The 20,265-nt window shown below is 49.7% G+C and overlaps 1 protein-coding gene across 5 annotated transcripts in view; it reads left to right on the top strand.

The window, feature by feature from the left end:
* The window catches only part of ARHGAP39 (Rho GTPase activating protein 39), a 91,263-nt gene continuing 70,998 nt past the window's right edge, over positions 1-20,265 (top strand). For all 5 annotated transcript variants that reach the window (XM_053558170.1, XM_053558169.1, XM_053558168.1 and 2 more), the window contains exon 1: positions 1-156. The gene's annotated coding sequence lies outside the window, so the exon portion shown is untranslated. The remainder of the gene's footprint in view (positions 157-20,265) is intronic.

Genomic DNA, 20,265 nt, shown 5'->3' with positions numbered 1-20,265 from the left:
GACGCGCGGCCGCCGCGCACCGGGCTCGCCGCCGCGGCTACTGAGGACGCGGGCGGTGGGGGCTGCGGTGGCGGTGAGGGAGCAACCGGCGGCTCACGCGCAGCGCGCGGGCCAGGATGTGGGGCTGTGGCGGTGTGGTCTGCGCGCAGCTAGCCGGTGAGAGCGCGGTCGGCGGGCAGTGGGCGGCGCGGGCCGGAAAGATGGCGGAGAGGCTGGCGCTGCGGCCCCCGGCGGCCCTGGCCCAGCCTCGGCGGCGGCCTCCGTCCCGGCTACGGGAGAAATCCAGGCCCGCGGTGACCGAAGCGGCGGTAGGGCCCCGGGCCGGCCGCGGAGCGGGGGACATGGGTGTGCAGGGCCAGCTGGGCTTGGGGCGCAGCGCACGAGGGGCCAAGGCTGCGTGGGGGCAGGGCGCGCGCGGTGGGGCCGGGCGGCAGGGTTGAGTGGGTGTGAGTGCGCGCTAGCCTGCTCTGCCCCGGGGTGTGTGGGTGTGGGTGTGGGTGTGGGTGTGTGCCTAGCCCGAATGTGAGTGTGTTAACCTACCAGGGCGCGTGTAAGTGTTCCCGGCCCGGGGGTGGGTGTGAGTGCGAGTATGCCCGGCGGAGGGCAGATGTGGATGTGAGTGCGAGTGTGCCCGGCGGAGGGCAGATGTGGATGTGAGTGCGAGTGTGCCCGGTGGAGGGTAGATATGGGTGTGAGTGCGAGTGTGCCCGGCGGAGGGCAGATGTGAGTGTGAGTGCAAGTGTGCCTGGCTGAGCTCTGGGGCGCAGTCGACGTGGGTATAAGGTGGGCGTCCGCTGGACCAGGGGTTAGCGCCGCGTCTTGAAGGGCGGCCCTGGATAGGCGGGCAGTGGGGGCCGGACATTCACTGCCCTGCAGCCCGGGCTTTGTTCCTGGGGAGTGGCGATGGGCGTTTCCAAGTCAGGTCGTGGCTGGCTGCGGGTCCGTTCGATGTGGGCTCCGGTGGGCTCTGCGGCCTCGCCTCTGCGGCAGGCACAGGCTGGCGGCTGTGCCGGCGGCTGCAGGCTCGGGCGCTCAGGTCGTCTTTCGGAGCTGGGATCCCTCGGTTGCTTTCCTGGTGGAGGAGAAGTGTGGGTGGAGGCAGCGTTCGGTGCTGAGGGCCCTCGAGCTAGGCAGACTGTGCATCTTGGGGCTCTGGACGTCTTTTATTTTAAAACATGCAGCCGCGGCAGCTGTGGGTGTGTTCCATGCTGCTTCCCACTAGCAGCTGCTGTGGGCGCTGCGCAGCCTTCAGAAATGCAGCTAGGCCTCCTCCCCCCTTCAGTGTTGTACGGGTCTAACCAAACCTCCAGTGACCTTTGCTAAAAAGCCTTCAGTCGCAAGGCTTTGCGTGCTTCCCATGGTGCAGACAATGTGGAGATTTGTCGTTTGAAGCCACTGGGGGGAATTGAACACTGCGTCCTGGGTGCAGTCTGTAAATAGCAAGTGGTTCCTTCAAGCTGCTCCCCTTTCATAATGAGCAAGGTGTGTTTCTCTGCCCCGGGGGAGGGAAAAGAGATTTGATAGGAGGTATAACTGTAAAGTGAGAAGACTCCTCCCGTGGAGTCTTTTTTTTTTTTTTGTAGAGACAGAGTTTCACATTATGGCCCTGGGTAGAGTGCTGTGGCATCACACAGCTCACAGCAACCTCCAACTCCTGGGCTTCAGCGATTCTCCTGCCTCAGCCTCCTGAGCAGCTGGGACTATAGGCGCCCGCCACAACGCCCGGCTATTTTTTGGTTGCAGTTCAGCCGGGGCCAGGTTTGAACCTGCCACCCTCGGTATATGGGGCCGGCGCCTTACCAACTGAGCCACAGGCGCCTGGGCATAGACTCTGTGACCCTCAGAGCTGGCAAGTGAATGACTAGGGGCGGTGCCTCCCTACCTGCACTTTGTCTAGTCAGCTGTCTTGCCCAGAGTCAAGGGAGCAGAGTGGAAAAGTGGACAAGATGCTGAGTTCTGGAGCCAGACTGCCTGCCTTTGAGTCGTGACTCTTCAGTTTACTGGCTTTGTGGTCTTAGTTAGGCAAAGTCTGTGTGCCTTTGGTTCATGTATAAAATGGGAACACTAATAATACTGGCCTAATAGGTGTGTTGTGAGGACTCAGTGAATTAAGACTTACAAAACACTTTGTTCCTTGAGACAGTATCACTCTGTGCCCTGGCTAGGGTGCTATGGCGTTACAGCTCACAGTAACCCCAAACTCTTGGGTTTAAGCAGTTCTCTTGCCTCAGCCTCCCAAGTAGCTGGGACTACAGGTGGATGCCACAACAACAGGCTGTTTTTCCAGAGGAGGTCTTGCTGTGGCTCAGGCTGGTCTGGAACCCGTGAGCTCAGGTAATCCACCTGCCTTGGCCTTCCAAAGTGCTGGGATTATAGGTGTGAGCCACCATACCCGGCATGGCTCTGGTATTTTACACACGCAAGCTGAGGCCATATTTGGAGAAACAAATCTTTTTTTTTTTAGTTTTTACTTGAAACACACTCCACTTTTATTCCTCCTTTTCTTTCTTTTTTTTTTTTTTTGTAGAGACAGAGTTTCACTTTATTGCCCTTGGTAGAGTGCCGTGGCATCACACAGCTCACAGTAACCTCCAACTCCTGGGCTTAGGCGATTCTCCTGCCTCAGCCTCCTGAGTAGCTGGGACTACAGGCGCCTGCCACAAGGCCTGGCTACTTTTTTGTTGCAGTTTGGCCGGGGCTGGGTTTGAACCCGCCACCCTCGGTATATGGGGCCGGCGCCCTGCTCACTGAGCCACAGGCGCAGCCCTATTCCTCCTTTTCTTTGTCTCTCCTTTTTTCTTTTTTCGCCTGCATTTATTTATTTATTTTTTGGTGGGGCTGGGTTCGAACTCACCACCTCTGGTATATGGGGCCAGCGCCCTACTCCTTTGAGCCACAGGCACCACCCAACAAATCATTTTTTTTTTTGTTTTTTTTGTAGAGACAGAGTCTCACTGTACCGCCCTAGGGTACAGTGCCGTGGCGTCACACAGCTCACAGCAACCTCTAACTCTTGGACTTACGCGATTCTCTTGCCTCAGCCTCCCCAGCAGCTGGGACTATAGGCGCCCGCCACAATGCCCGGCTATTTTTTTGTTTTTGTTGCAGTTTGGCCCGGGCTGGGTTTGAACCCGCCACCTTCAGCATATGGGGCCGGCGCCCTACTCACTGAGCCACAGGTGCCGCCCCAACAAATCTTTATAAAGGTAAAAGAGGAACAGAACTCATGTACTTAGATAAATAATTATATAGAACTTTTTTTTTTTTTTTTTGTGGTTTTTGGCTGGGGCTGGGTTTGAACCCGCCACCTCCGGCATATGGGACCGGTGCCCTACTCCTTGAGCCACGGGCGCCGCCCTGCCACCTCCAGCATATGGGACCGGTGCCCTACTCCTTGAGCCACAGGTGCCGCCCTATATAGAACTGTTTTAAGAAATATTCTTAGAGGGCGGCGCCTGTGGCTCAGTCAGTAAGGCGCCGGCCCCATATACTGAGGGTGGCAGGTTCAAACCCGGCCCCGGCCAAACTGCAACCAAAAAATAGCCGGGCGTTGTGGTGGGCGCCTGTAGTCCCAGCTACTCGGGAGGCTGAGGCAAGAGAATCGCTTAAGCCCAGGAGTTGGAGGTTGCTGTGAGCTGTGTGAGGCCACGGCACTCTACCCGAGGGCAGTACAGTGAGACTCTGTCTCTACAAAAAAAAAAAAAAAAAAAAAAAGAAATATTCTTAGAGAGGCCTGGTACACTGGCTCGCACCTGTAATCCTACCACTCTGGGTGGCCAGTGTGGGAGGATCACTTGAGCTCAGGAGTTTAAGACCTGCCTGAGCAAGAGTGAGAACCATTCTCTACTAAAAATAGAAAAATTAAAAAAAAAAACAAAAGAAAAAAGAAAAAAAAAAAGAAAAATTAGCTAGGGGCCTGTAGTCCCAGCTACTTGGGAGGCTGAGGCAGGAGGACTGCATGAGCCCTAGGGGTTTGAGGTTGTTGTGAGCTATGCTGACATCACAGCACTCTAGCCTGGGTGATAGAGTAAGATTCTGTCTCAAAGCTCTGTGCCTGTAGCACAGTGGTGTGGCACCAGCCACATGCACAGAGGCTAGCGGGTTTAAACCCGGCCCAGGCCAGCTAAACAACAATGACAACTGCAACAAAAACTAGCTAGGCGCTGTGGCAGGTGCCTGTCATCCCAGCTACTTGGGAGACCGAGGCAAGAGAACCGCTTAAGCCCAAGAGTTGGAGATTGCTGTGAGCTATGACGCCATAGCACTCTACCGAGGGCAACATAGTGAGACTCCATCTCAAAACAAAAACAGAGTCTGTCTCGGAAAAAAGGGAAGGAAGGAAAAGGAAAGAAAGATTCTTAGAGGAAAAAAATGCATAATACTTACTATCCATGGGGTTAGATAGGGTTATTGTTGACAGGTAAGAGATTTAAAGCAGTGCCTGGGTAGTGCTTCATGAATTAAATTGCCAAAGCCATTGTTGTTATACTTCACAGTATTATCCTTGTAATAGAAAAGATAATTTATTAAAAGTAAGTAAAGTGAGAATGTTCAACATTTTGCTTTGCTAAACTGTTGAAAGAAGTAAGACTTAACTCGCTTTAGAACAAAGTGGGAAAATTCCCCATGATCCTTCTCAGATCTGGTCATCTCCTCCCTAGGTCTCTCAAATTTACCTTAGAAAACTTTATCTCTTCTTGTTTATACTGTGACATAAGGACTAGGGAATACCCTTCTACCTTAAGAAGAATCTTTTGAGATTTGTGACTTTTTTTTTTGGCCGGGGCTGGGTTTGAACCCGCCACCTCTGGCATATGGGGCCGGTGCCCTACTCAGTTGAGCCACAGACGCCACCCGTGACTTTTTTTTTTTTTTGAGACAGAATTTTACTCTGTCGTCACAGGTTGAGTGCCATGGAGTCACAGCTCATAGTGACCTCAGACTCCTGGCTGAAGTGATATTTCTTTCGTTCGTTCTTTCTTTTTTTTTTTTTCTTTTGAGACAGTCTTGCTTTGTAGCCCTTGGTAGAGTGCCGTGGTGTCACAGCTCATAAAAACCTCAAACTCTTGGGCTCAAGCGATTTTCTTGCCTCAGCTTCCCAAGTAGCTGGGACTACAGGTGCCCACCACAATGCCCGACTATTTTTAGAGATGAGGTCTGGCTCTGTCTCAGGCTGGTCTCCAATCTGTGAGCTCAGGCAATCTACCCACCTCAGCCTCCCAAGTGCTGGGATTACAGAATGAGCCACCCCGCCCACCTGAAGTGATATTTCTTTTCTTTTTTGAGACATAGTTTCATTATGTCACAGCTCATAGCAACCTCCAACTCTTGGGCTTAAGCAATTCTCTTGCCTCAGCCTCCCAAGTAGCTGGGACTATAGGTGCTGCCGCTGCCACAATGCCTGGCTATTTTTTGTTGTAGTTGTCATTGCTACTTAGCTGGCTCTGGGCCTGGTTCAGACTGCCAGCCTAGTTGTGTGTTTGACAATGTAACCACTGTGCTATGGGTTCTGAGCCTGAGCCTCAAGTAATATTTCTTGCTTCAGCCTCCCAAGTAGCTGGGATTATAGGTGCTTGCTACCACCTCTGGTTAGTTTTTCTTTTTTTTTTTCCTTGCAGTTTTTGGCCTGGGCTGGGTTTGAACCCTCCACCTTCGGCATATGGGGCCGGTGCCCTACTCCTTTGAGCCACAGGTGCTGCCCCCTAGTTTTTCTATTTTTATTAGAGACCCCTATCTCATGCTCTTTTTTTTTTTTTTTTGACACAGTCTCACTATGTTGCCCTTGGTAGAGTGCTGTGGCGTCACAGCTCACAGCAACCTCCAACTCTTGGGCTTAAGCAATTCTCTTGCTTTAGCCTGCCTAGTAGCTGGGACTACAGGTGCCCGCCACAATGGCCGGCTATTTTCTTTCTAGGTTTTACAATTCTTTTTTTTTTTTTGTAGAGACAGAGTCTCACTTTATGGCCCTCGGTAGAGTGCCGTGGCCTCACACAGCTCACAGCAACCTCCAACTCCTGGGCTTAAGCGATTCTCTTGCCTCAGCCTCCCCAGTAGTTGGGACTACAGGTGCCCACCACAACGCCCAGCTTTTTTTTGGTTGCAGTTTGGCCGGGGCCTGGTTTGACCCTGCCACCCTCTGTATATGGGGCCGGCGCCTTACCGACTGAGCCACAGGCGCCGCCCAGGTTTTACAATTCTATGGGGAAACCATAATCAGTATTAGGAATGCTTGAAAAATACTGTCTTCTATACAAATGTTTCCCAAGTATTGTTTATTTAGTACTTTTAAAACTGAACATCTAATTTATACTCAGTTCTGCATAATGTCACAGATATGCAATGCACAGTTTTCCAGGGAGTTTGAAAGGTGTGCTAAGGATATGAGCCTTTCTGCCAAGGGTCAGTAACCCATAGCCCATGGGCAGATTATCCTTGCTTGTTATTGTAAATAAAGTTTTAGGAGCGCACCTGTGGCTCAAAGGAGTAGGGCTCTGGCCCCATATGCCGGAAGTGGCAAGTTCAAACCCAGCCCCGGCCCAAAAAAAACTGAAAAAAAAAAAAAAAAGTTTTAGTGAAACAGCCACACCTAATTATTTTTGCATTGTCTGTGGCTATTTCGCAGAATTGACTAGCTATGACAGAGGCTATAAGGCACACAAAGCCTAAACTATTTGCAGTGACACATTTGCAGAAGTTTTGTTCTGGAAGTTGAGAGGGGAAATGATTGTGGGGCTGCAGCAGTGTCAGGAGGAAGGTGGCACTTCAAGCAAGAGGCAGTCTTTGAGCTGAGCCTTACTCGGGGTGTGAGTGGAGGAGAATCGTGTGCAGGAGCATTGCAGGTAGAGTGTTTCAATTTTAGGGAGCAAAGATAAGTCAGTTTTGTGGCTTCTAGGTGCTTAGAAGTTATATAAAGAATAAGATAACATAAGGGTCATAATGGGAAGGACTTTTGATTCAGGTTAAAGACTTCAGATTTTAATTCTCTAGCAAATAGGGAGTTACTGCAGGTTTGTGAGTGAGGGATGTCTTTTTTTTTTTTTTTTTTGTAGAGACAGAGTGTCACTGTACCGCCCTCGGGTAGAGTGCCGTGGCGTCACACGGCTCACAGCAACCTCTACTCTTGGGCTTACGCGATTCTCTTGCCTCAGCCTCCCGAGCAGCTGGGACTACAGGCGCCCACTACAACGCCCAGCTATTTTTTTGTTGCAGTTTGGCGGGGGCTGGGTTTGAACCCGCCACCCTTGGCATATGGGGCCGGCGCCCTACTCACTGAGCCACAGGTGCCACCCGAGTGAGGGATGTCTTGATAAAGACTTTTTTTTTCTTTTTGAGACAGAATCTCACTTCATTACCCTGGGTAGAGTGCTATAGTGTCATTACAGCTCACAGCAACCTCAGATTCTTGGGCCCAACTCAAGCATCCTCCCACCTTAGCCTCCCGGAGTGCTGGGATTATAGATGTGAGCCACCATGTCCAGCCAGGAGTTTTTTTTTTTTTTTTTTTTTTTTTGTGGTTTTTGGCCAGGGCTGGGTTTGAACCCACCACCTCCGGCACATGGGACTGGCACCCTACTCCTTGAGCCACAGGCACCGCCTGAGTTTTTTTTTTTTTTTTTAATTATTTATTTATTTTATTTTACTTTTTTATCTTTTTTTTTTTTTTTCTTTTTGCAGTTTTTGGCCCGGGCTAGGCCCGAATCCGCCACCTCCAGCATATGGGGCTGGCACCCCACCCTCTTGAGCCACAGGTGCCACCCCTTATTTTACTTTTTTAGAGATAAGATCTTACTTTGTCACCCAGACTAAAGTATAGTGGCCTAATTATAGCTCACTGGAGCCTCAAATTTCTTGGTTCAAATAATCCTTCAGATGCTAGAGTACCTGGCACTACAGGTGTGGGTTATCATGCCTGGATTTTTTAAATTAAAAATAAAAATTAAAAAACAATTTTGCAGTAAGATGGTCTTTTTTTTTTTTTTTTTTTTTTTAAGACAGAGCCTTAAGCTGTCGCCCTGGGTAGAGTGCTATGGCATCAAAGCTCACGGCAACCTCAAACTCCTGGGCTCACCTCCCAAGTAGCTGGGACTACAGGTGACCACCACAATGCCCTGCTATTCTTTGGTTGTAGTTATCGTTGTTGTTTGGTGGTCCCGGGCTGGATTTGAACCTGCCAGCTCCAGTGTATGTGGCTGGTGCCTTAGCTGCTTGAGCCACAGGCACCGAGCCAGTAATGTGGTCTTACTATGTTGCTGGTCTCCAACTCCTATCCTCAATCAGTCCTGCATTAGCCTCCCAGAGTGCTGGGGTTACAGGTGTGAGCCTCCTTGACTGGCCGTGCTTAGGGAGATTTAATCAATAGTGTCACATAGGAGGGGTTGGAGAAGGCAGAAGAAATCCATGTTGGAGGGCAGCTTTCTCTAGGGACATCACAGTAACAGCCCACCATCCAGTGGCTTACAATAACAGAGATTTATTTCTTATTCATGTTTCGTTTGTTTGTGACTCTTTTCCAAGTTTTTATTTCTAGACCCAGGACCGGCCCTTATTTGGGACATGCCCTTCATAGCAAAGAGTGACAGAAACTTAGTGTCTTTTCAAGCTTCGACTTTGGTGGCAGCTTAGGTTCTATGAGCCAGAGCAGGGCCTGATAAACTTAAGAGGGAGACAGTACCACAATCCCCCCAAGACAGTAAATGAGGCTGCTTTGTGCTATCTGGGTGATCTCACTGAGGGGTGAATGAGCAGCCAGACACTGGAGCCAGCACCGTACTTTTGAGCTCCAGAGGCGTCTCAGACCCTTTGCTTCTGGCCTCAGCCCTAGTACTTTGAAGCCATCATATACTTGGTTACTTCCTAAAAGCTTGGTATCCTAGGTCCTCCCCACAACCACCAAATCTGGTCTTGCTAATTGTATTTCCTGAATAAGGATCAGATCCATCCCCTCTGTGTTCCCAGGGCTTTGCTGCCTACATAGGGCCATGTCCTTTTTGCACTAGGCTGTGCATCAGCCTTGAATTCCACGCCGTCTCTTCCACATAGTTGCTCAGGTGATGTATGCAGAACAGTGGCCTCAGTTGGGCTGACACCCCTTGAAATTTGTCAATATCTGGAGATATTTTTAGTTGTCCCAGCTGGGAGAGTTAGCCAGGATGCTGTTGAACTCCGCAGTGCCTGGCATGGTGCTCAGGCTGCTGCTGCACTGCGTGGCCCCTCCCTGGCTCCCTGTGACCCCTGAGCGGTGCCTACAGCCTTGCAAGCCCCCAGCCCACTTTGTTCTGCAGTAACACCGTGAAGTGGCCACTGGGCCAGGCCTTGAGTTGTGGTCATCTCCTTCTCCTGACTAGGGCTCAGGCTACCTTAGGGTGTCCCTTTCTGACCCCTCCTGCCCATCAAGGGCTTCTCCCTAACACTGTGAGAAGTCCTTGAGGGCAACAGACACATTGTGTTCTTAACGTCTTGTTGCATGTTGCAACATTTTCTTTGAGCATTGGCTTAAGTGAAAATCGTTGGATTTAGGATGGGGAGTGGCCCACAAAGAGGATGGTTGAGGCAGGAGCAGAGCGAGTCTACCACGTTGGTTGCTTCCGTCTGCCCAGAGCCTCTCATAGCTTGCTTTCCTAGCATAAATTTTTTGATTCTCATAGATCCTTCTTTTTTTGTTTTTGGCTTCCTAAAAAGTTTTATTTATTTTTGAACAGATAATATATTCACATAGTTCAGAAGTACAAAGGGTGCACAGTGAAGTCTGGTTCCCCTGGAGGCTCTGCCTGACCAGCTTCTTGTGTCTCCTTCTGGGGATACTTTGTAACTACGCAGGCATTCTTTTTCTTCTTCCATTGCCCTTTTCAATTATATTTGAGAAGTTGTTCCATATTAGTACATTTTCCAGTGCTCTGCATCATGCAACCGCTGTAATTCGGGCGTAATTATATGGCAGCAGGTAGAGTGCTTTGCAGTTGGATGAAAGTCCTGTAGCCCCACCCTAGGAACAGCACCTCTTTTAATCACTTTTCTGTTACATCAGATTTTGACCTTGTCTTTTACTGTCTTTAACTCTGCACCTCCTTTGGTCATTTGTTTCTCCTAATTATTTCTCTATTTTTAAATAATATAGTAGGTTGGGTTAAAGAGTTTCTCTTAACCCAGTTTTTCTCAATTTTTGGAAATTTGTTCACCTTTTGTGTGTTCATACGGCTAAGAGAGACTAGGAATACACACATCCATGAGTGTTTACAGCGGCAGTATTTATAGTAGCTGAAAAGTGGAAATTACCCAGGTGTTGTTCAACTGATGAATGGACAAAATGTGGTCTGCCCATAATGATGGGATGTTATTTGCAATAAAAAGGAGTAAGTAACTGATTCATTTTGTAACATGGATGAGCCTTAAAAATATGCTGAGTGAAAGGAACCAGGCACATGCCTTATGATTCCATTTATGTGAAGTGTCCAGAAGAGGCAAATCCATAGAGACCGAAAGTAGAGGAGTAGTTGCCAGGGGCTGGAGGTGACAGCCAAAGGGTGTGGAGTCTTGTTAGGGTAGTGAAAATATCCTGAAATTGGCCAGTGCTGTGGCTCACACCTGTAATCCCAGCATTCTGGGAGGCCAAGGCAGGTGGATTGCTTGAGCTCACACGTTGGAGACCGGCCTGAGCAAGAGTGAGGACCCACCCCCCACCCCCCGTCTATAAAAATAGCTGAGTGTTGTGGCAGCGCCTGTAGTCTAGTTACTTGGGAGGCTGGGGCAAGAGAATCACTTGAGCCCAAGAGTTTGAGGTTGCTGTGAGCTATGATGCCACAGCACTCTAGGGAGGGTGACAAAGTCAGACTCTGTCTCAAAAGAAAAAAGAAAGAAAAGAAGGTACATGTCCATCAATGTGCTAAAAATAGTCTGAAGTTGTACACTTAAAATGGGTGAATTGTATGGTGTGGGTATCGTATCTCAATGGAGCTGATAAAAACAACAGTGATTTGAACACTACAATATCAGGCCAGCAAAAGAACCAAAAACAACAGTGACTAGGATTTTTTAGAGGGGGACATTCCCAGGTAGGAGTTGGGAGGCTTGGTGCCTCCAAAGGCTTTGATATAGACACAGTCCTGGGGGCTGGTTAGGAGGTGTTAGTCGTAGATCAGTTTCTGAGACCTCAGGCTGTGGCAAGTTGAATGCTGGTCTTAGTGCAGAAGACTTGAGTTAAACTTGGACTCCGTCACAGACTGGTTATGTGGCTGATCCTAGGTAGGTCCCTTGCTCATGTCGGCCTCTGCTTTCATGTGCAGGTCAGGGACTTCTCTGTTTATCGTTCGAGGTTGTTATGAGACCAAAGCATGACTGAGTTTCAGTGGATTCTATAAATTACTGAGTGTTATATAAGATTTAAAAAAAATTGATTTCAACAGTAGAGGCTGATGAGCCAACAGAGCACTTTTCTGTCTCCCTGCAGGCTGGTCTAAGACAAGACAGACAGGGGTATAGCCAACAGCACTGTGGGCAGGAGTGAGGTATGGGTGGGACAACTGTCTGGCCGTGGTGTTGGGACACAGGCACAGGGCCCTGTCTGCCCAGCAGTATTCAAGTGTATTTTCCTTTCTTCCCATGCTCCTTTCCTCTTTTCTTGCTTTTTCTCTTGTTCCTTTCTTTAAGCTCCTAGAGGTACCAGCATTCATCTGACACAGAGGCTGATGCTTCTGTCATGGGTTGAGTTTTATAGTAATATTTGTGGCTCTCTATTAACCATTCTCTGGGATTTCTGTGGGGGCCCAGTGTGTTCTTCCTAGCAGTCAGGGTTGTACTGAAGCCATAGGTTTCTCCAGCTCACAGATCTCACATAATTTTTGTGCCACATTGCATGCTGCATGTATTACTAATAAACATGAGCAGCCTCTGAAACTATATTGTTTTTCTATTTAATTATCATGGTATTGGTCTTTTATTGTGTATTCAGAATTCAGCTGTGCCATGAAAATTCCTATTTCTCCTGACTGTAAGTACCAGAAATAACCTCTGCTCCTAAAAGCTCAGAGGGGGTAATGCTGTGGGGTCCCACCGCATGCCCATTCAGGCATGTCTGGGAATAATGTGGGTCCTAGGATGGACCTCACTCAGGCAGAGCCCTTCTCCTCGGCCTGGCAGGGAACTCTGAAGTCTGGTTCTGTGTTCCCAGGCCCACTTACACTCATCCTGCTCCCAGGCTTCCTGTCATCTGGAATTGCCAGCCAGGTGTCCTGAGATAGAAGAGATAGGCCAGGCCTCTGGTGCAGGTGGGTTGCTTTGACAGCTCATGGACATCAGTGGTGGCCGTGTGCTTCGGGTCTTTGGGAGCCCCTAGGGTGCCCAGCCTGGAGGGTTGTTGGAAGATTACAGAGTCTAGACTTTCTGAAGGAGTGTCTTACTTAGAAATGAGGGGTATCAGTGGCTAAGGGAGGCTGTTAACCAGGCACAAGAATAGAACACCTCAGGTGGACAGGGTACAGAGGCAGGAACCAGCAGGTGTCGCCAGCTGCCGGCAGCTCTTTGTGACTAGAGTCTCCAGTGTGAGGCAGGATGAGCAGGCACCTGGGTGTCAGCAGGGATGCGGCAGGGGGCTGTTTGCGCTGTGCAGGGCTTGGCCTGTCTCTGAAGGTGGCATTTCTCAGCTTAAGCCCCACCTGCAGAGTCAGTGTGCATTTGGGGAAATGGATGGGCTTGTCTAGATCCAGCTTCATCCATTCATTTTCTTTATGAAAAACTTCAGAATTGGGTGGTGCCTGTGGCTCAAGGAGGGCGCCGGTCCCACATGCCGGAGTTGGCGGGTTCAAACCCAGCCCCGGCCAAAAAAAAAAAAAAAAAAGAAAAACTTCAGAATTTATATGATGTTATTCTTAGATTTACGTAAATCTAATGTATTTTAAATGCATTATTACTGAGGTATATGATCTTCATACATTGTGTACACAAGTTCTTTATTAGATACAATTTACAAATGTGTTCTCCTGTCCAGGTGCCCTGGCTCACATCTGTAATGTCAGCATTCTAGGAGGTTAAGACAGGAGGCTTACTTGGGGTCAGGAGTTAGAAGACCAGCCTGAGCAAAAGCGTGACCTCATCTCTACTAAAAGTAGAAAAACTCGCCAGGTGTTGTGGTGGGCACCTGTAGTCCCAGCTATTAGGGAGGCTGAGGCAAGAGGATCACTTGAGCCTGGGAGCTTGCCTGCTTTCTTGTCTGTCTTTCTCTCTCCCTCCCTCTTCCTTTCTCTCTCTTTCCTTTCCCCCCTCCCGCCTCCCCTCCCTCCTTTCGCCCTTTTTTTTTAGAGACAGAATCTCATTTTTCTTTTTTTCAGTTTTTGTCTGGGGCTGGGGTTTGAACCTGCCACTTCCGGCATATGGGGCCAGCGCCCCACTCCTTTGAGTCACAGGCGCCACCCTGTTTTTTTTTTTTTTTGAGACAGAGCCTCAAGCTGTCACCCTGGGTAGAGGGCCATGGCATCTTAGCTCACAGAAACCTCCAACTCCTGGGCTTAAGCGATTCTCTTGCCTCAGCCTCCCAAGTAGCTGGGACTACAGGCGCCCGCCACAACGCCCAGCTATTTTTTTTGATTACAGCTGTCATTGTTGTTTGGCAGGCCCCGGGCTGGATTTGAACCCGCCACCTCAAGTGTATGTGGCTGGCGCCTTAGCTGCTTGAGCCACAGGCGCTGAGCCGCGCCGCCCCTTTTTTTTTTAGAGACAGAGTCTCACTTTATCATCCTTGGTAGAGTGTCGTAGCATCACAGCTCACAGCAACCTCCAGCTGCTGGGCTTAGGCGATTCTCTTGTCCCAACCTCCCAGTACCTAGGACTATAAGTGCCTGCCACAACACCCAGCTATTTTTTTGTCGCAGTTTGGCGAGGGCCTGGTTCGAACCCTCCACTCGGTATATGGGGCCGGCACCCTACCCATTGAGCCATAGGCCCCACCCAAGTGTCTCACTTTTTGTTGCCCTCGGTAGAGTGCTCTGGCGTCACAGCTACAGTAACCTCCACCTCTTGGGCTTAGGCAATTCTCTTGCCTCAGCCTCCTGAGTAGCTGGGACTACAGGTGCCAGCCACAATGCCTGGCTATTTTTCTTTTGTTGCTGCAGTTTTGCCAGGGCTGGGTTCCTACCTGCCAACCTCAGTATATGGGGCGGGTGACCTACTCACTGAGCCACAGGCACTGCCCCCTCCCTTTTTTTTTTTTTTTTTGAGACGAGTCTTGGGTGGTGCCTGTGGCTCAAAGGAGTAGGATGCTGACCTCATACACCAGAGGTGGTTGGTTCAAACCCAGCCCCAGCCAAAAAAAAAAAAACACTGCAAAAGAAAAAGAGTCTCACTTTGTCACCTTTGGTAGAGTGCTGTGGCAGCGACCTCAAACTCTCGGGCTTCTTTTGTGTTCAAATTTAATTTGTGTTCAAATTTAATTTGCTTCCTCTCTGTGATAGCCGTTGGCTACTGTCCTCCTGGGTTGTCTTCCTTATTATTATCATGTAGTGAAGCTCGCTCTACCTTTCAGTACAGAAAAGCCTCTGAACAGTCAGTAATTGAGTTCAATGATATTGGTCCCTCTCACTGCTCAGCATTGTCTCCAGGCTATTTTCTTTCTTTTTTTTTTTTTTTTTGTAGAGACAGAGTCTCATTGTACCGCCCTCGGGTAGAGTGCCGTGGCGTCACACGGCTCACAGCAACCTCTAACTCTTGGGCTTACGCGATTCTCTTGCCTCAGCCTCCCGAGCAGCTGGGACTACAGGCGCCTGCCACAACGCCCGGCTATTTTTTGGTTGCAGTTTGGCCGGGGCTGGGTTTGAACCCGCCACCCTCGGTATATGGGGCTGGCGCCCTGCTCACTGAGCCACAGGCGCTGCCCTCCAGGCTATTTTCTTTCTGGAATGAATCCTTTAGTAGTTTTTATAGTGAGAGTTTCTGAGTGGTGAAATCTGATACAACTTTGACTGCTTTTTCTTTGTAAAAAATGGTTCTAGTTAATATTGCTGTATAATAAATTGCCTCAGGGGCGGCGCCTGTGGCTCAGTGAGTAGGGCGCCGGCCCCATATGCTGAGGGTGGCGGGTTCAAACCCGGCCCCGGCCAAACTGCAACAACAACAACAAAAAAAAAAAAATAAAAAATAGCCGGGCGTTGTGGCGGGCGCCTGTAGTCCCAGCTACTCGGGAGGCTGAGGCAAGAGAATCGCGTAAGCCCAAGAGTTAAGAGGTTGCTGTGAGCCGTGTGACGCCACGGCACTCTACCAAGGGCGGTACAGTGAGACTCTGTCTCTAAAAAAAAAAATAAATAAATAAATTGCCTCAGAATTTAGGGTCCTGAACAATTGTGTATTGTCATCTCTCATGGTTTCTGTGGATGGAGAGTTCAGGAGCAGCTTGGCATGGGGTCTCCTGAGGCTGCAGTCAGGACTGGGAGGCTAGGGGAGGGTCCCTTCGCTCTCCATGTATGGGGCTGGGCAGCTGGAGGCACTGCTGGTGCTCATTGTCCCCTGGGGCTGTCCCAGCATGGTGGCCTCAGGGTCACCAGTGTGTCCTCTCCAGCCTGACCTCTGAGGCCAAGTGTTTTCCCACGTTGTATTTACCAGGCTTGACTTGTCTGGGCCTGCCATGATCAAGGAAGGGAAGTCGGGCCTCTGCTGTCCACAGAAACAGGGTGCAGGAGTCAGAGCGCACGTTTTGTTCCCATCACAGTCTTGTACTCTGGCTGCTTTTGGGATGCTGAGTCCTTTGTGGCAGCTAGTCTAGAGGGGAACTCACTTTCTCAGACCCTGACCTGGTGCCTGGGCAGTGCCTTTGCTCTGAAACAGTGTTCTCATTGTCTCCGTCTCCTTCTCTTGGGCACTGTGGGATGTGTGCTTGGCCTCCACCCCATGGCATGGCATCTTGCTTTCGCTTCTCTGTGCCTTCTGCATGAGTTTCCAGTTTTTTTTTTTTTTTAAGACAGAGTCTTGGCTCAGCACCTGTAGCTCAAGCAGCTAAGGTGCCAGCCACATATACCAGAGCTGGCAGGTTCGAATCCAGCCTGGGCCTGCCAAACAACAATGACAACTACAACCAAAAAAATAGCTGGGGATTGTGGCTGGCGCCTGTAGTCCCAGATACTTGGGAGGCAGAGGCAAGAGTTGGAAGTTGCTGTGAGCTGTGACGCTACAGCACTCTACCCAGGGCAACATAGTGAGACTCTGTCTCAAAAAAAAAAAAAAAAAAGACAGAGACTTAATTTGTCGCCCTTGGTAGAGTGCCATGGAGTTACAGCTCACAGCAACCTCTAACTCTTGGGCTTAAGCTATTCTCTTGCCTCAGCTTCCCAAGTAGCTGGGATTACAGGTGCCCACCACAACGCCTGAATATTTTTTTTGGTTGCAGTTGTCATTGTTTAGCTGGCCTGGGCCAGGTTCGAACCTGCCACCCTCGGTATATGTGGCCGGCGCCCCACCGGCTGAGCTATGAGCACCGCCATTGGGCTGCTATTCTTAATATGTGGGGACTAGGAAGTGTTTGCTGAGAGGAGGAAGCCCCTCAGGAGGAGGTTTACTACGACGGAAAGACGGGGAGGGTGAGCTGTAGTGTGAGCTTTCTGAGGATCAGGAAGACACTTGTATGGGTTTAAGTTTCTAGTTGTTGCCATAACCAATGTAGCAGCATGAAATAGGACACACCTCTTGCTCAGGGCTCTGTAGCCTGGATGTGTTCTGAGAAGCGTTGGCCTTCCAGGTTTGGGTTTGTGATCTAAAGGGTTGAGGGGCTGAGGGTGAGAGCAGTGGGTTGTGTCTGTTGTCCCGGAGCCCATGGCAGGTGCCATCCTCCTGTGCAGGTTCCCTGTCCCGCTGTAGTAAGGTCTCACAGGTACGCCTCGGGACCGTTAGTGGGGGACAGCGCCAGTAGATATATACATCTGCCTCCATCTCAGGGGACACTTCTGTGTTGCTGCAGGGCCAGTCTTGTCTGTGGCAGGAGCTGGGGGGACCCTGGGTCAGCTTTTCCTCCTTCTCATTGGTTTCCTGAATAGAGCCCTGTTCAGATTTTAGGCTGTGCTCTTGAGGAGCCCCACAAAGGCCGAGTGTGAGCTGGGGGCAGTGTACAGGGCGTGCAGCATCATGGGCAGGTCCTGGGGTGATGGCGCATGTGGAACTTGGGTGGTGCTGGGGAGACAGGGACCAGGGCAGGTACAGAGGGCGTGTGTGAGCTTGGGCTGAGCTGGAGGCCTGTGGCTGCAAGGTCACTGTGCTCTTACTTAGTGGCTGTGCCAGCTGGGCACAGGCAGGGCCCTTGGGGTCTGGTTTGGTCACTGGCCTGTGGGTGGCCTGTGTTCTGCCTCTCCAGTCCCTGCCTCTCCATGTTGCTTTGCTTCCAAGTTGACAGATTATAGCAGCTGGTTTTACAATATTCCATAAAGAGTTAATTTTTGTTATTTTATTTATTTGCCTCTTTTGAGATAGGATCTTGAGTTCACCCTGGCTAGTGTACAGTGGCCCAATTATAGCTCCTATAGCCTTGAACTCCTAGGCTCAAGCCATCCTCCTGCCTCAGCCTCTTAAGTGGCTGGGTCTATAGGCATGCAACACCACACCTGTCTAATTTTTCTTTTCTTTGTAGAGACAGAGTCTTACTCTTGCTTAGACTGGTCTCCAACTCCTGAGCTTAATGTATTGTCCTGCCTCGACCTTCCGGAGTGCTGGGATCACAGGTGTGATGGTGCCTGACTACAAAAAGTTAGTATGATAGCCTTTCCCCTACCCTTTCCCCTCCCTCGTCTCCCTCCCTCTCTTTTTGCTGGCTTCAGAGTTGATGACCAGCACCGTGGGGCCCTTCAACTGGGAGCTGGGAGCCAGTATGGCCTTTCCACCTGTGATGCTGTGGCACAGATGAAACCTCTCAGACACCACCTCCCAGAACATCCCTGCAAGAGTGGTATGAAAGTGGGTCCAGGTGTATTGAGACTGTCCAGGGCCCCACAGATACAGGAGATCTGAGGTGCTGCTTGATGAGGATGGGCATCTTCAAAGCCTTGGATGTGTCTCTTAAAATTGAAAAATGTCTTTTTTTTTTGAGACAGAGTTTCACTATGTTGCCCTCAATAGAGTGCTGTGGCATCACAGCTCACAGCAACCTCAAATTCTTGGGCTCAAGTGATTCTCTTGCCTCAGCCTCCCAAGCAGCTGGGACTGCAAGCGCCCGCTAAATGCCCAGCTATTTTTTGTTGCACTTGTCATTGTTTAGCTGGCCTGGGCCAGGTTTGAACCTGCCACCTTCAGTGTATATGGCTGGTGCTGCAACCACTGTGCTATGGGCACCGAGCCTTTTCTTTTCTTTTTTTTTTTGGCCAGGGCTGGGTTTGAACCCTCAACCTCTGGCATATGGGGCTGGCGCCCTACCCTCTGAGCCACAGGCACCACCCGCCTTTTCTTTTTTTTTTTTTGAGATGGAGTTTCACCTTTTCACCCTCGGTAAAGTGCTGTGGCGCTGTAGCTCATAGAAACTTCAAACTCTTGGGCTCAAGTGATCCTCTTGCCTCAGCCTCCCAAGTAGCTGGGACTACAGGTGCCCTGCCACAATGCCTGGTTATTTTTAGAGATGGGGGGTCTCTCTCTTGCTCAGGCTGCCCTCCAACTCTCGAGCTCAGGTAATCCACCGGCCTCTTCCTCCCAGAGTGCTGGGATTATAGGGGTGAGCCACCATGCCTGGCCTTAAAAAAATGTCTTGTTGAAAAAATTGTGTTTTGGGTGGCGCCTGTGGCTCAAGGAGTAGGGCACCGGTCCCATATGCTGGAGGTGGCAGGTTCAAACCCAGCCCCGGCCAAAAGAAAAAAAAAAGAGAAAAAAAGAAAAAATTGTGTTTTGACTCCGCGCCCGCCCCTAGCACAGTGGTTACGGCGCCATGTACACTGAAGCTGGTGGGTTCGAGCCAGCCTGGGCCAGCTAAACAACAATGACAACTGCAACAAAAAATAGCCAGGTGTTGTGGGCGCCTGTAGTCCCAGCTACTTGGGAGGCTGAGGCAAGAGGATCTTGTAAGCCCAAGAGTTTGAGGTTGTTGTGAGCTGTGATGGATGCCATGGCACTCTACCAAGGGTGGCAACTTGAGACTGTCTCAAAAAAAAAAAAAAAAGAAAAAATTATGTTTTGAATTTTTTTTTTTTTTTGTAGAGACAGAGTCTCACTTTATGGCCCTCGGTAGAGTGCCGTGGCTTCATACAGCTCACAGCAACCTCCAACTCCTGGGCTTAAGGCGATTCTCTTGCCTCAGCCTCCCGAGTAGCTGGGACTACAGGCGCCCGCCACAACGCCCGGCTATTTTTTGGTTGCAGTTGGCCGGGGCCGGTTTGAACCCGCCACCCTCAGTATATGGGGCCAGCGCCTTACTGACTGAGCCATAGGCGCCGCCCGTGTTTTGAATTTTGTACCTGATAGGATGAATACAAAGATAACTGAAATAGAAATACCTAGTGGAGTATTAATTTTATCACTGTATGTAAGAAAGAGAAATGGAGTAATGCCTTTGTACACAGAGTGCAGTGAGCATGTTCTCGCACACTCAGACCTGAGGAAGTGAAACAGCTGTAGCAGAGCATTTGGAGATGTCCCACGTTGACAGCAGGATGGCGCCAAAAATTCAGGTTAATATGAAAATACTTTGTGGGATGCTTATCTGTCTTGGTGGTTGTTTATTAGGAAAACATTTTACTGCAACACTTCAACATTTTTTTGTTGTTTTTTGCTAAATCTGTGTTGAAATGTAGCTCACGAGTTCCAGACCAGCCTGAGCAAGAACATCTCTAAAAAAATTTCCCAGGGGCTCGGCGCCTGTGTGCGAGTGACATGTAAACTGCCTTCTGTTGATCCATGGTATGAAACTGGGCAGGGTCTCAGTCAGAAAATACAATCTAGTGGTAGCTTATTTGAATTTATCTGTGTTTAGTAAATCCCTGGCATCAGGAAGCATTTGATAGGGCACAGATTACTTCATCTGCTTTTTGTCAGAAACAGAATTCACTACTTTCTGCATAACACTTGGAATGTGTTCTACAAAGAGCACATGTTTGGGTATCTCTTGTCTAACACTCCTAATCTATTCCTGAAAACCTGATATTTTGCATGAAAATGCTGAGCATATTAAATAGTAAAATCAGTAATTCATTATGTGTCAGTCCAACCAGTGTTTTAAAATATAACCAGAACACTAGTAAAACCCTTTTGTATAAGAAGTAGGGCTTCAGGCCAGGTGGTTGAGACCATCCTGAGCAATATCAGTGAGACCCTGTCACTATA

Source organism: Nycticebus coucang, chromosome 13 (assembly GCF_027406575.1).
Source record: "Nycticebus coucang isolate mNycCou1 chromosome 13, mNycCou1.pri, whole genome shotgun sequence".
NCBI lineage: Eukaryota > Metazoa > Chordata > Mammalia > Primates > Lorisidae > Nycticebus > Nycticebus coucang.
This window is presented reverse-complemented; position numbering and strand designations above follow the sequence as displayed.